The sequence below is a fragment of the Doryrhamphus excisus genome, linkage group LG11 (assembly GCF_037039965.1).
Source record: "Doryrhamphus excisus strain RoL-2023G ecotype Guam linkage group LG11, RoL_Dexc_Guam_v1.1, whole genome shotgun sequence".
Taxonomy (NCBI): domain Eukaryota; kingdom Metazoa; phylum Chordata; class Actinopteri; order Syngnathiformes; family Syngnathidae; genus Doryrhamphus; species Doryrhamphus excisus.
The window spans coordinates 17190448-17205433 of record NC_136367.1 but is presented as its reverse complement, the minus strand read 5'-3'; the positions used below and the strand labels follow the sequence as shown (position 1 = coordinate 17205433).

The following is a 14986-nucleotide window of genomic DNA, read 5'->3' as shown; positions in this document are numbered from 1 at the left end:
CCTCTCATGGCCCACCTGCAGTACTACCACAAACCATCAGGGGGCGCGGCCCACACTTTGCCTCCAAGAAGCATCATTGTGTGCTATTTATCCCCTTTTAACTCTGCACGTGTCCAGTGTAATAGATGCCACCACGTGACATGGACCGGGACGGGATGTATACGTTGGCATCACTAGCTTAGCTGTAAGTATGAAGCATAGCTATAAGTGTGATATATTGTTTGTGTTGCAAAGTGCTCCCTATAAAGAGAAACATCTATTTAAAATGGATTTACAATGCACTCTGAATCAGTTAATCGGGGCTCGATTGTCTATGTCTGCTAAGGCCGAAAGATGGAGCTGTTGGCGGCGGCACTCCATTCTGGATGAGGATGCCAGAGGGAAGACGTCGTGTCCGGTCATCCTTATTCACATATTTTCCCCTTTTTCAGGTATGTTACGGGCATTATATGTACTCGTTGTTGTGCTGCAACATGTGAGCGTTTTTTGAGCATGTTTGGTGCATTTTGGAAACTTTTTGAGACATAGTTTGGTACCACGTTGTAGATGCTACATGGTACTGTAAGCTAGCTTAAGAGTGTAATGGCACGGTTTATGTTTAATGTATGTATTTGTTTAGGTAGAAATGGACAGTATATGTTCTTTCTCGAAATGTTTAAAATAACATACAAATGATTTGTGTTTGAGTTGTCTGAAAAAGTAGAAAGGGACACTGTTTGTTGTTTTGTTGATTTGCTGTGCAGGTCTACTTGTGGGAAACAAAATGTCTACTGTGGGCTTGACATACATGTTTTTTTGTGTGTGAGGAATAAAATAAAAACAAAAAACATTCTGGATGAGGATGCCAGCAGAGGGAGACATCGTGTCAGGCCATCCTTATTCACATATTTCCACATTTTCAGGGTTATAACATAAGCTACGGTCCTAAACATTGTGCTAGGATAGTCTATTTACTGTAGGAAAAACAAAATGATCACCATTTCTAGCCAACTCGCTTATTTAACATTTATTTTAAGATGTGTTGTGCAGTGGCATCACTAGGGCTATTTTAGGGGGTGCTGGAGCCTATCCCAGCTGTCTTCACCCTAGACTGGTGGCCAGCCAATCACAGGGCACATATAGACAAACAACCATTCACACTCACATTCATACCGCCAATTAACCTAGCATGTTTTTGGAATGTGGGAGGAAACCGGAGTACCCGGAGAAAACCCACGCATGCACGGGGAGAACATGCAAACTCCACACAGAGATGGCCGAGGGTGGAATTGAACCACTCTAGCCAAGCTAACCACTCAACCGCCGTGCAGCCTGACTTTAAACAGCCAATATTTTTATTTTTCAGGTGAATGATGAGTTCCGACTATCACCACCAAGACGCTACTGTCCAAGTTTCTTGCCCATCTTGACCACTTTATTCACAGGTTTGTGTACTCATAAATACTTGCTATTGCCACACAAGAAAAGAAAATACACTGGATTTTTTGTTGTAATTAATTTAACAAGTCACTAGGTGGCAGTACACTCCAATAAATGAAACCACTTTTATTACAGCGTTGAAATGAAAAACAGCAATTTGTGCTCAATAAACTAAACAAATATGAAACTAAATATACAAACTGCCCCAAAAAACAAAACACCACCAAAAATTATGTTTGATAAAAAAAATGCTTTTGGTTTTTTAAGGTTACCTGTTTTCGGCCCTTTATATTGAGTTGTTGAGCAGCTACACATAATCAGCACACAAAGCTTTTTAGTTCTTCCAGAATCTGCACCTATTCAGCTGTATTTGTTTGGATTTTGTGGTCTGTTTTTAATATGTTTTAATGTGTTGGATTTCAAATCCGACCCGGAAGTAGAGACTGGACAGTCCCAGGTTTCTCAAGTAAAGAGGTTACTTCAAGATGTCTCTCAATGGTAAGTAGCTTTAGCGTTTTAGCGTTAGACATTACAGATGATGTAAAAAAACCTAACGTGGGAACTATTGTATTTTCTGGACTATAAGTCGCACAAGGCCAAAAATGCATAATTATGTAGAAAACAACATACATAAGTTGCACTGGAGTATAAGTCACATTTTTTGCCGGTAAAAAAAAGTGTGACTTGTAGTCCTGAAAATACGGTAATTGTGGTGGGAAACTGCTACTAGCAACCCCCCTTCCTGTATGCACACTCTATAATGCTACACAGACCAGCTGTAGTGCTCCATGACTTATACAAAATAAAGACAGTTAGGAAACGGATAAATTGTTACTTACTGCTTACTATTCTGACTCTTCGACACAACCAAGTAACATTAGAAAGGCATCGGGCTTCAGCAAGTTTGTGGGCTAGTCTAACTGGGTCATGTTCGCAAAACAGTTCAGTGTATGACTATATGAGGAACACTGAAGCACACGTTCAAATATTAGCTTTGACAGACTGCCGCCAAGCAGGACCTGCATGCAAAGTACCATGAGTCTATTTTGGGAATGTGTGCAGCGCTGTCTTATTTTCTGGTTGTTCTTTGACACGCCAGAATGTGCTCAATGGAGATTGGAGGCGCATGACAGTTTAGGGCGTCTTCATCTTAAAACCTAATAAGGATGCGAACTACACGGGTTTCTCTCATGTTCACCTTAAGTCTTCCACTCTGAGGTCAATTGACAACACAGTTCACACGGAGTCCAGCAGGGGGCGGCATCCATCTTTCTTAGTTATGCTGCTTTTTTCTATGAATCATATCAATGGCTACAGAATTGATGAAATAGCTGTTGCCTTTGCAGTTTACATTTTCATGCATAATTTTTGCACTAATTATTATATTCAATAATTATTATATTATTACCCACCCTCGGTCATCTCTGTGTGGAGTTTGCATGTTCTCCCCGTGCATGTGTGGGTTTTCTCCGGGTACTCCGGTTTCCTCCCACATTCCAAAAACATGCTAGGTTAATTGGCGACTCCAAATTCTCCATAGGTATGAATGTGAGTGTGAATGGTTGTTTGTCTATATGTGCCCTGTGATTGGCTGGCGACCAGTTCGGGGTGTACCCCGCCTCTCGCCCGAACACAGCTGGGATAGGCTCCAGCACCCCCCGCGACCCTCATGAGGAAAAAGCGGTAGAAAATGAATGAATGAATGAACTATATTATTATTCATTATTATATTGAGTTTGGGAGGCTTAAAATAGAATGTCAGCCATTGTAGCTCTTTTTGACAGACATATGTCCAACCGTACAAGCTGACTGTAGTACTGTCTGTGCTATACTTGTAAAAAAAAAAAAAAACATTAACATGAAGCAGATGTGTGAAACAATAAAAGTCCACAATAATGCGTATTTAGTGGACTGAGTTTGTAGCATCACACGAGGCATTTAGTGGGAATGAGAGACATTAAACCGGGAACCTGTGATTAAGGTTAATGGCTTTAGCGGTGAGGATATCTCCCTCAAGTATGTGATTTAGTGTGTCGGCATTGAGCTAATGAACCTTTGTGTTTAATTTCTCATTCCACAATGATTAATGAACCCGGGGAGGGACTTCCATGCATTTTAAGAGGCACCCTCGCGGTTGCACAAACGTAATTGTTCAGTCTGTCCAAGTCTCTAAAATATGAAGTGAATGTAAAAAGGTCACCAAAGACAAAGAGGTGTTCACGCTGATGACCACTTCTGGTAATTTAGAAGAAAGAAGTTGCAGTCTGAGTTTTAAAGCAAGAGGTTTTGCTCTACAGTCTTTGTGGACAGCGCATCCATTTTTTTTTTTAATGAGATGTTCCAAATGACAGCATCTGAAAACTGATAACTAAAAATAACTGCAGCAGAGGTGTCCTTCATAGATGACTGCTTGCAGTGCCGGTTTCGCTTTCATTCTTCTGTCCCTTGGTCCATCCGCATATGTGATAACACGTTGGATTGTTCAATATGGAAGAGTACGTCTGGCCCACGTTAGTTTTTGTTTAGCAAAGCTGTGAGACTTTGCTGTTAACGTTAAAGTACAAAAAAAACATGCAAACTCCACACAGAAATGACAGCTTAAATTGTTTATTTATTTTTTCATCTTATTTTGTGTAGAAAAATAAAAATGTAAGATATTTGAGAACAGTGGAATGTTTTATTAGTGCTTTTCTTGTGGAAAACCGGAACCAAAGCACTAAAAAAAGTTTAGGGTATTGCAGAAGCCCAAACATTGAAGACATTTTTTTTATTAACGTTTTTAAATTTTTTTTTAAACCTGATGCGGTCCAGCCTCACCCAGACCGGAACTCCAGTTGCCCCCAGGTAAATTGAGTTTGAGACCCCTGGTTTAGATTCTGTTCCACAGATGGCGCTAATGCACGCGAAAGCTGCTTGCTAACCGCCAATAAACAACAGAAGAAGAAAAAACACGACAAAGAAGAACAACTTTCCGTTTGAGCGGGTACAAGATACCTCAATCGGATTGGAGAAAGGAATATTCCACCCTTGTGATTCCGATTATATGTTCATTCGGATTGGCACTTTTTCTTTTGGAATGAGGTGTATACAAAGGTTAAATTCTTTTCGTTTGAGCAAATAAACCGAATGTAATTGGAATATTTGGGTCCATGTATATGTGGCTGATGAAAAATGAGTCCGCAAACATATTCTTTCAATGTGAGTGTGAATGGTTGTTTGTCTATATGTGCCCTGTGATTGGCTGGCTACCAGTCCAGGGTGTACCCTGCCTCTCGCTTAAACTCAGCTGGGATAGACTCCAGCACACCTGCTATCCTAGTTGAGGATAAGTGGCATAGAAAATGTATGGATTCTTTCCTTTTGAGCAAATAAACCGAATGCAGTTGGAATATTCGTGTCCATGTATACGTGCTATTGTGACAAAATAAAACCTTAATGGTAGGTTATAACACAACCACAACACAGCGCTAAAAGGAATGACTTCATACTGAAAGAATTGTGGAAATACACAATTTATTCACAAGCCCAAGCTGGTAGACAGAAACAGAAAGACAGGGGAACGCTTCAAGAATGATATTTAAAAAGCCAAGGGCACTGACATTCATGACAAATAATGATGTCAAAATGTTGAATGTACGCAAGTTTATAAAACAGGACAGCCAAGGAATACAAGTCAAAACATCTTTCAGCGCTGACAGATTGGTATAGATTTCATTGAAATGCCATCTGTCATCCCGGCACCTGAATGACAGTGCTGTGCCTTTGAAATGACCTTGCCATGCATCATGGAAAAATAGAGTCCACATAAAGGATTCATGCAGCGATTGAAGCAATCGGGTTTTTAGCACATTTACATTTTTTCCCGCAGCAATGTGAGAGTCAGGATTTGTCAGCGTACATCTCCATATCAATTTTGCATTTGATGGCTTTCTGTCAGCCTGTCCAAAGTGGTTTGGATTGTGCTAATGATAATGTGTCATAGTGATGTGTCCCATCTTCTGCGCACAAGGAAGGGAACGCTACCAGATGATGTTGTGTTACAGTAAAGTGATTGATGACTCTCTCTGCTGCGGTGCTTTGATTAAGATGCCTATGATTTATTACCACTGCTCACAATATCATTAGACTCTCTATTTACACTCAACAGTACAGTAGTGTCCTGCTCTGTTGTCCCAATATGTGTTGTTGTCCACGGAAGGTGTTATCTCCAGACATGATTGGGATGGTGAGTGTTTGTGTGAACAGGTTGAGTTGTGTGGCAGCAAATGGGATTTGGAAGCATTATGCATGAGGGATATTTATAAAATGATCTAATATGTGATGGATGTGTTTACCTTTAGTGGAAAATGACTGGAGTAGAAGCGTTGAGAGAGCTCTACGTATAAGTAGATGTAATCTGCTGTGCAAATTAAGCCTCAGCAGTTCGGATGGTTCTGGGTTTTGGGCCGCATGGTGGACTTGCAGTTAGAATGTTGGCTGCACACTCAGGAAATCCAGGGTTTGAATCTGCATTTTGAAGCTGCACTTTCCCTGATGTCTTTTAACCATAGCTGTAATGTCCTGGTGGAATCGTTCCCCGGGATCATCACTTACTTCTCCTCAGTTCAATGGGAATGCAAAAAGGGTGTCTTCAGTGACCCTTTGCTTTGTAGGAGGACTTCATGAGGTTTGCCACCAGCTGCTTATAATTATCTGCCTTGTAGTTTTTTTTCTTCTTCCAAGAAACGCTGAAACAAAAGTCATTCATTTTCTACCGCGAGGGTCGCGAGGGTGCTGGAGCCTATCCCAGTTGTCTTCAAGCAGGGCAGGGGTGTCGAAATTTCTTCATTTTTGATGCTACTAATAGAGAGATTTCTGCGAATAATATGGTTGCTTATTGCGTTTTTTGGGGAAAAAAATCATATTTTCACCCAATACTGTATCTTGGAAACTATGTATATCCAATCTTCATTTCAGATGTTATTTTTCTTCATTAGTGACGTAAATCGAGAAAAATGTCACTACTTTTTGTTCCGAAAGCATTTTGCCACAAGTCTCCAACTCTGTATGTCACAAGAGCTAATTTTAACCGGACTCGGTTTTAGCAAAATAAGACCTTTCCGGTTGATGAATGGCTCAAGTCATTGCGTTAACTCTTGATTTGCTGGAATCGATGAATTAAATGGTCATCCATTTCATATTTTGGTGGTCTGTTTCTTAATTCTTACTTGTACTCTACTTACTTGTACCTAGAACAAAGTTTGTAACTTTATAACTTGAAATTTTCAGCCTCTACTGATATCTCAGACATCGACATTTTGTGTTCTCCACACAAAATAAACAACTGTGGAGACAAATAATGGTATTTCCATAGTAAAACAAAATTAAACGTTTGTAACATTTGGGCCGAGTATATTTTCAGTTTCTGTTAAAAAAACAAAATAATAACCCTCCTCATCTCCATCTCAGATAATCTCTTCAGGACCAAACAGCAGGAAAACAACAGTATGTGCAGCAAGGTCGCAGCCAGTCCTCCACCCCGGCAGGCAGGAAGTGCCGAGCACAAGTAGTCTGTGGGGCTCTGCCCATCCGAGACAGGAAGTCCAAAGTGCAAACTTGCATTGATGCCACACCCCGAGAGAGATAGATGGGTTGACACCTATGAGGTGTTGCGTCCACGCTAGATCGAGGACATTTTGTGGAACTGCCATCATAAAACCTTACAAATAAAGTACTTACCTTTTTGAATGGAGAAGGAATATACAGGATACAGTTGATACAGGGTGATACCATCACTTAGTGGCATTGTATAGGTACTGCTGAAATTAATTACGTGTAATCATAGCACACAGCGGACGAGTGGTTAGCGCGCAGGCCTCACAGCTAGGAGACCCGGGTTCAATTCCACCCTGTGTGGTGTTTGCATGTTCTCCCTGTGCATGCGTGGGTTTTCTCCGGGGACTGTGATGCCCTGTGATTGGCTGGTGTACCCTGCCTCTCGCCCAAAGACAGCTGGGATAGGCTCCAGCACCCCTGTCAGCGGTAGAAAATGAATGAATGAATAACACAAACTGAATTGACAACAGTGACGATGTAGTAAAAACACAACAAAGTCAAAAGGAAATGCAAAAAGCTTTTTAGCAAGTCGCTAAGTTGTACAAGTAGGTCAAATGTCAAGAGACAACAACGTAGGTGCCTTTTTGTCAGGTATTTCATCCTGCACACTTTGTCATTCAAGAAACAACAAAGGCATTTCTCGCAGCAGAATCTCAAGTCAGAAGAACGGAAACCCCCACCCCCCCACCACCCCCTCCAAAAGCTTTTTCAACGGCGTTTATTCCGGCTTGTGCTTCCTATTTCCTGTCCTCCTCGGCGTGCTTCCTGCTTTGCCATTCCTGCATCACCATTGTCTCCTCCTCATTGACAAGAAATGTTGTTCGTGGTGGAGACAATATCCAGTCTGTCAACAGTCACCCAAGAATTTCCTTATTGGTGAAACCTGGACGTTTTTTTTTCTCCCTCCACAAAGAACAATCAATGACACAGGTTGGGAGGTGTCTCGACCATGGACAACAAATTTGAGGATGTAGTACGCCTCAAAAGTCCAAGAAAACTAATTATTCGAGACTTCATCTTAGTGAGCAGCTACAGGATTAAATTCAAATGTGTGTTTTGCTTTTTCTTGAGCTTTTACCTCTTGCAAAGAGACAGTGTAGGAATCGTAAGTGCAATGACAACCATAGAACAGTACTATATGAGTAGTAGAATTAAACACTGACTCAGGTTTTATGATGGTGAGCCATTTTATATTTTTTCATTATGAGAAAGATTGTTTAGTTTGGGCATATTTTCTTCGACTTTGCAAGTTTTACTGTACTGAAATCGAACAGCCAGAGGAGACAATAAATTGTGACATCCGCCAATATCCAGGTTATAGTAACACCTTTAGCAAAAAGCCCTTTTGGAGGGTAATTGTTGCAGTGACACTTAAACCGGTTATAGCATTTTCATTGCAGCAATATGTGATTTAGCGCTATTCCTCCCACTGGCTGTATCATTACAATGGATGTTCCATCAGCTGAAATAATGATTTGTCCTTACGTATAAACTTTATTATACTTTAATATGGATTTTTTTAACGGCATTCACGAGAAGGGTCATAATCATATCTGCTAAGGCGTAAGTAATAAAGAAATAACACAGTATGTTGGCACACTGTACAGAATCGGTCATGTTTATGTATGCTTGGTGTTGGACCTGCACATCATGCATTTAAGTGTATTGTAAGAACACACTCATTTATAAATAAACACACATTACTGGGGATACACACTCTATGACTTGGCATATGTGAAATGTTGCATGATTATTCTTCATTCATATTTTCTTTACACTTGTCTTTTGACTTTTAATATGAATATAAAAATGATACACATTCATTATTGTATACTGCAAAACAACTCATGCTATTAACTCATTCATTCATTTTCTACCGCTTATCCTCACAAGGTTTGCGGGGGGTGCTGGAGCCTATCCCAGCTGTCTTCAGGCGATGAGGTGGGGTACACCCTGGACTGGTCACCAGCCAATCATAGGGCACATATAGACAAACAACCATTCACACTCACATTCATACCTATGGACAATTTGGAGTCGCTAATTAACCTAGCATGTTTTTGGAATTTTCTCCGGAGTACCCGGAGAAAACCCACGCATGCACGAGAAGAACATGCAAACTCCACACAGAGATGCCCGAGGGTGGAATTGAACTCCGGTCTCCTTGCTGTGTGGCCTGTGCGCTAACCACTCGTCCACCGTGCAGCCTGGTAGTAACTCATGGATCTAAGATTGTGTTTGCAAACGTTGGCTCTTGTTGGAATATGCAGACAAACGCCTGCTGTAAATAGTTAATGCTGTAAAAAAGCCTACAAACATGCTGTAATATGAGTTTATGACCTATCCTGAAGACATGATGATGATTTTTTGATGCTGAAGAACAACCAAAATTTGATTACAGAAGAGTATTGCAGTACCAAAAGAACACTGACTCAAAATTCTAATCAAATATATACAGTACATACTTTCAATATTTACACACAATGAGTAAACGTTCTATTTTGTGTGTGAACTTAAAAATGCACCATGACCATAACGATCGCCATTATCTGTTAAGCGCTTAAGCACGGCTCAGTGATCACTCCAGCTTGCCGTTATGAATTAATTAGAGCGCAACTAAAATAAAATCTTGATTAAAAACAATGTAATGTGGGCCCCAGCGGAACACTGAGGGAAATAATGGCTGACAAACAGAGACACAAATGATCATTGAAACTTTCCATCGTACATTCTCTCCGATTCGAAGGGATGAATCCCAGCGTGTTTCTCAGCATCACCTTGAATGACTGCCAGTCGTGACATCATCACGTGTGTGCACCCACACCCTATCACCAGTACACCCAAATGCTCTGAAAAGGTAATAAAGGGAGTAAAGCCTTGTTGTGTTCACTAACGACAATGAGGCAGATACTAGCATATTATGCCTGAGCAGAAGAGATCATAACCCAGACATTTATTATTACATCTCATCTAGCGGAGATTTACCTGGACATCTTCAATACTGCTTAACGAAAGCTACAGCCTCCTGTATGCGTGTGGGGGGGTTTGCTCTGGTGGGCACTTTTGGTGTAGACATAACTTATGATTTGTGATGAACATTTGCAATAAAAGTGACCAGTTTTAATTATTAGATGACATTCACCTCCAGAACCGTCCCCTTTTCACAGACAGTCTCTCCAAGGTGTCTGGGGTCTTCCTGATGCCTCCTACAGGTTGGACATGCCCTGAACACCTCCCTCAGGGAGATGTCCGGGAAGCATACTAACTCGAGTCACCTTATCTGGCTCCTCTCAATGTGGAGGAAAAGCGGTTCTATTCCGAGTTTCTCGTGGGTGACAGTGCTTTTCATCTTATCTCTAAGGGAGAGCCCAGCAACCCTAGGGAGCAAAACTCATTTCGGCCATTTGTACCCACGATCTTGTTCTTTCGGTCACTTAAGGTGAGGGTAGGAGCGAAGATTAGGAGCTTAGCTTTTTGGCTCAGCTTTGTCTTCACCACAACGGACTGATTGCAGAGTCTGCACTGATTTGCTTGTCGATGTCTCGTTTCCTGAGGTACTTAAAGTCTTCTTCATGGGGCAGGATCTCAACCCTGACTAGGAGATGGCACTCCACCCTTTCCGGGCGAGAACCATGGACTTGGACTTGGAGGTGCTGATTCTGGCTCTGATTCTCGGTTGCGAACCGATCCAATGAGAGTTTGATCATGGCTCGATGAAGCCCGTAGGACCACATTATCTGCAACCAACCCTCCAGCCACCAAACTGGAACCCCTCAACGCCCTTGCTATGCTTCAGAAATTCTGTCCATAAAAGTAACGAACCATCATTGACAAAGTGCAACCCTGGCGGAGTCCAAACCTCACTGGTACGCGGACGCGAGTATAAACTCTGACACCGATCATATTGAACAAACAACCTGAATTAGGTGGTATGGTACCCCGTATTCCCAGAGTACTCCACACAGAATTCCTCAACACGGTCGAATGTCTTCTCCAAGTCCAAAAAACACATGTAGAATTGTTGGGCAAACTCCCATGCACCCTGAAGGACCTTACCAAGAGTGTATACCTGGTCCACGGTTCCACAACCAGGACAGAAACCATACTTCTCCTGAATCGGAGATTCAACTTTTCGGCCGATTCTACTTTCCAGAACCCCTAAGCACCTTACCAAAAAGACTGAGGAGTATAATCCTACGATAGCCTCCGGTCTGCCAAAGTTTTTACCAACTAATAGTTAATGAAATGTGTTTTTTTCTGAAATAATGGCCTATTTTCAAAGAAAAACAATAATCATGGATCCATTGTATATAACATTCTAATGTTGTACCATTGGTCTGAATACTTTAACCCTGTGTTGAGCATTTGCGGGAGAAGAAGAACCAGCAGCGTATTTAACAGCCGCAACAAACATGATAAAAACCAGTCATTCTGAAGAAATTTCACCCCTTGATAGCAGCTGCCAAGCAACAGATTAATAATGAAGCAGGAAATGAAATTATGATGAGTCATTACATTTACAGCTCTCCATAGGAGCAGCTAATGGGCCTGCTAGTAATCTTGAGCTCTGGCACAAAAATCTTCGATTACACACAAATAGATGCTGGAATACCTCCTTCTTGGCTGAAACAGTTCATGTGCTTGAGTGTAGGAGAGGCTGTAGTATCATCATTGCTAACATAGTAAATTCATTCATTCATTCATTTTCTACTGCTTATCCTCACGAGGATCGTGGTGGTCGTGGCCTTTAATTGACATCGGACTTTTCAGTACCAGAAAACGACCCATTACTGTGATATAATGTGTAATATAGTCCAACCAGAAATGACGAATATCTATTCTCAGACTTATCATATCAGTCGCCACCTTTCTGCGATGATAAAAGACCGACTCTCGATGAATTGAGTTGAAATGAATGCTAATTCCATATACATATGCAATAAAACAACCACAATGTGAATGAAGTACAGTCGTTACTTGACAGCGTACAGCAATTTTTTAATACATTTTTTAATCATTATTTAGTAAAAAGGAACATGAAATAATTATTGTTTTCGGAGAGGACCATGACTTTGGAATTAAGTTTAAGATTTACACCAAATTTTTATAATCAAGTTTCCTTTTGGGGCGGCACGGCGGCCGAGTGGTTAGCGCGCAGACCTCACAGCTAGGAGACAAGGGTTCAATTCCACCCTCGGCCATCTCTGTGTGGCGTTTGCATGTTCTCCCCGTGCATGCGTGGGTTTTCTCCGGGTACTCCCACATTCCAAAAACATGCTAGGTTAATTGGCGACTCCAAATGTGAGTGTGAAGGGTTGTTTGTCTATATGTGCCCTGTGATTGGCTGGCCACCAGTCCAGGGTGTACCCCGCCTCTTGCCCAAAGACAGCTGGGATAGGCTCCAGCTCCCCCGTGTCACTTGTGAGGAAAAGTGGTAGAAAATGAATGAATGAATGTTTCGCTAGCAAAAGTACCCAATGCTAAGCTAAGCTAATGCTAAGCTAGTTTTGTTTTATTACTGGGTTGTAACATAAATGTAAAACGAGCAAAGGCTCGATAGAGCTGGGGGGAAACGCGACACTGCACTGACACCTCCGATATGAATTGAAACCCTTTTTGTTACTTTACTTTATTTGCCTTTTATTTAACCTCCAAAATGTGTCAGATCATTTTGCACGACCCTGTACTTGTCCCATCTTTTGCTTATTGCTTTGACTGGAAACCAGCGTACAGGCACCTACTTCCAATAATGAGGTAACTGAAGTAAAGAAGTAATTGGAGTAATATCGACTTTGAATCTTGCAGTCACGACAATAGTGCATGTGTTCTTGTCGGTCTGAAACAAAAGGTAATGGCATTGTTTACAGACCCCCTCGTTTTCCTTATTATCCATCAACCACAGTCCACCGGAAGATATCTGCGAATTCGTCAATCACTGTTGCCAAGATGAGGATTAAGCGTGTGGGATGTTGCCGGACAATCAATACGGCTCCATCACGGCTAGGATTTTTCTTTCTCAAACCTTTCACCCTCTTTATGATGTTTTCCCAGACACACACTGACAATCCAGGAACACGGGAAGAGGAGTCTGTTTTTTTCTGCACTTGAGTTGTGGCCATTTTTGATCTGCAGTATATGAAACCTGGCCTCCAGATACTGTAGTATCTGCTCCTTGTTATATGACACAGTGAACGCAGCATGTGTTCAAGTGACGTAACCTTTGTAAAACCGTAAGAACAGTATGTCCGTGATGTGATAATACGAGAGCTTTTAGCTACTGTTTGATAAGAGCAATATATTCACCTGGACTATATTCTTCTTCTCATGGTAACACTGGGCTTGATAAATGTGCCGTTATAAAAACAGGATAAAAGCATAAATGCAGCTTGTACCAGTTCATATCGCCCCCAACATAAACAAAGATGTCCCATGAGGACAGTTTATATGAAACATATATAAAGCAACTCTGAACAAAAGCCCACGCAGGCCGGAGGGTCCAGTCTCCAGTGGATCAACACAACATAGGTTTTATATCGATATCACTCACCCTAAAGCCACATTGGGCAGCTCCGCAGCAAAGATTCTACTATCATTTCCACTCTGGATTCTTTTTGTCGAAAGGAAGATGTAAGGAGATAGGAAGTGAGAGAGTCAAAAGGGAAATGTAACACCTTTCAGTTAAAAATAATTAAAAAGAGAAGAGGGTGTGGTGCTGTGTGTGTGTGTGTGTGTGTGTGTGTGTAACACTTGTGCATCTGGCGGTGAAAATTCCAAATCAGGAGTGTTAATCACATGCAGAGTGGAAAGATGTTAAAAAAATTATCCACTCATCGGCCACAACATCACCCATCGCCCTGAACAGGAGAAGCAGTAGAAAATGAAACATGTACAAGTTAATTGATTCCAAACCCAACCGTGATAAGTGAATTCCTTATATTTAAAATATATATATTGTAGTTAGACTATAGAAAACCTGTTTCTGACCTTTTTGAACAATATTAGAGCCATCCAGACATGAACTAACACCCCTATAGTCAAATTTACACTCATATTACCCAATATAGTTGTAGTGTTTTCAACAGGGATGTTTGTGACACCGAGCTAAACCACAAATGAAGACCCTGGAGTTCAACTGTAGCGTTTAATTGCCTTTCTTTATATGTATGTGTGTGGTGAAAACTGTAACAGAATAAGTGCATTTCAACACATTGATTGGCTGTTACACAATCAAATGTTTCAAACTTATTCAATCACGTTGTCAAAATACTAATCAATATGTAAATATAGCTAAATAAACTGTAATATAGTCAAACTTAACGTAATTCAACGTAATTCAACGTAATTCAATGTAATTCAACGTTGATGGCATCTACTACAATCTTGTGTAGTCTCTAGCAAGCGATCTTATCCTCGGAAACCGGAAGTGTGTTTTAGCGATAACATTTTTAATGTACATTTTTATAAACCTTGAATTACTTATTTAAACAACTTGTAATCACTTTTAGCATTGTTTATTCAAAGCCATTAACTTATTTATTCAGAAAATTGCCTTAAGGACAGCACAATAGTAACATTCATTCATTCATTTTCTACCGCTTTTCCTCACAAGGGTTGCGGGGGTGCTGGAGCCTACCCCAGTTGTGTTCGGGTGAGAGGCTGGGTACACCCCGGACTGGTCGCCAGCCAATCACAGGGCACAATAGTAACATAATAGAGGTATAAATAATTCAATTTTAGACACAAATGAGACTCGTTCTTGTGTGTGTTTCCGTAACTGTGTTTTCTCAGGGAACAGAATGAGTGGCGAACAGGAAGTACGTCAGAGGTTCAGAGTCGAGTTTCATCTTGCTGTGGGTTATGGCCGCAACAGTAGCGTGTATTTTTCTTAGCGATTTTTATGTATGTGTTGCTGTAAATGCTTGGTGCTTGGGGAGCTATAAGTGGGGGGGGGGGGGGGGCAGTCAGGAAGTGA

At 41.1% G+C, this 14986-nt stretch overlaps 1 protein-coding gene across 1 annotated transcript in view; it reads left to right on the top strand.

The window, feature by feature from the left end:
- Positions 1-1358: 1358 nt before the first annotated feature.
- fgd5a (FYVE, RhoGEF and PH domain containing 5a) overlaps positions 1359-14986 on the top strand; it is a 69361-nt gene continuing 55733 nt past the window's right edge. Inside the window, exon 1 of the mRNA XM_058068737.2 lies at positions 1359-1424. The gene's annotated coding sequence lies outside the window, so the exon portion shown is untranslated. The remainder of the gene's footprint in view (positions 1425-14986) is intronic.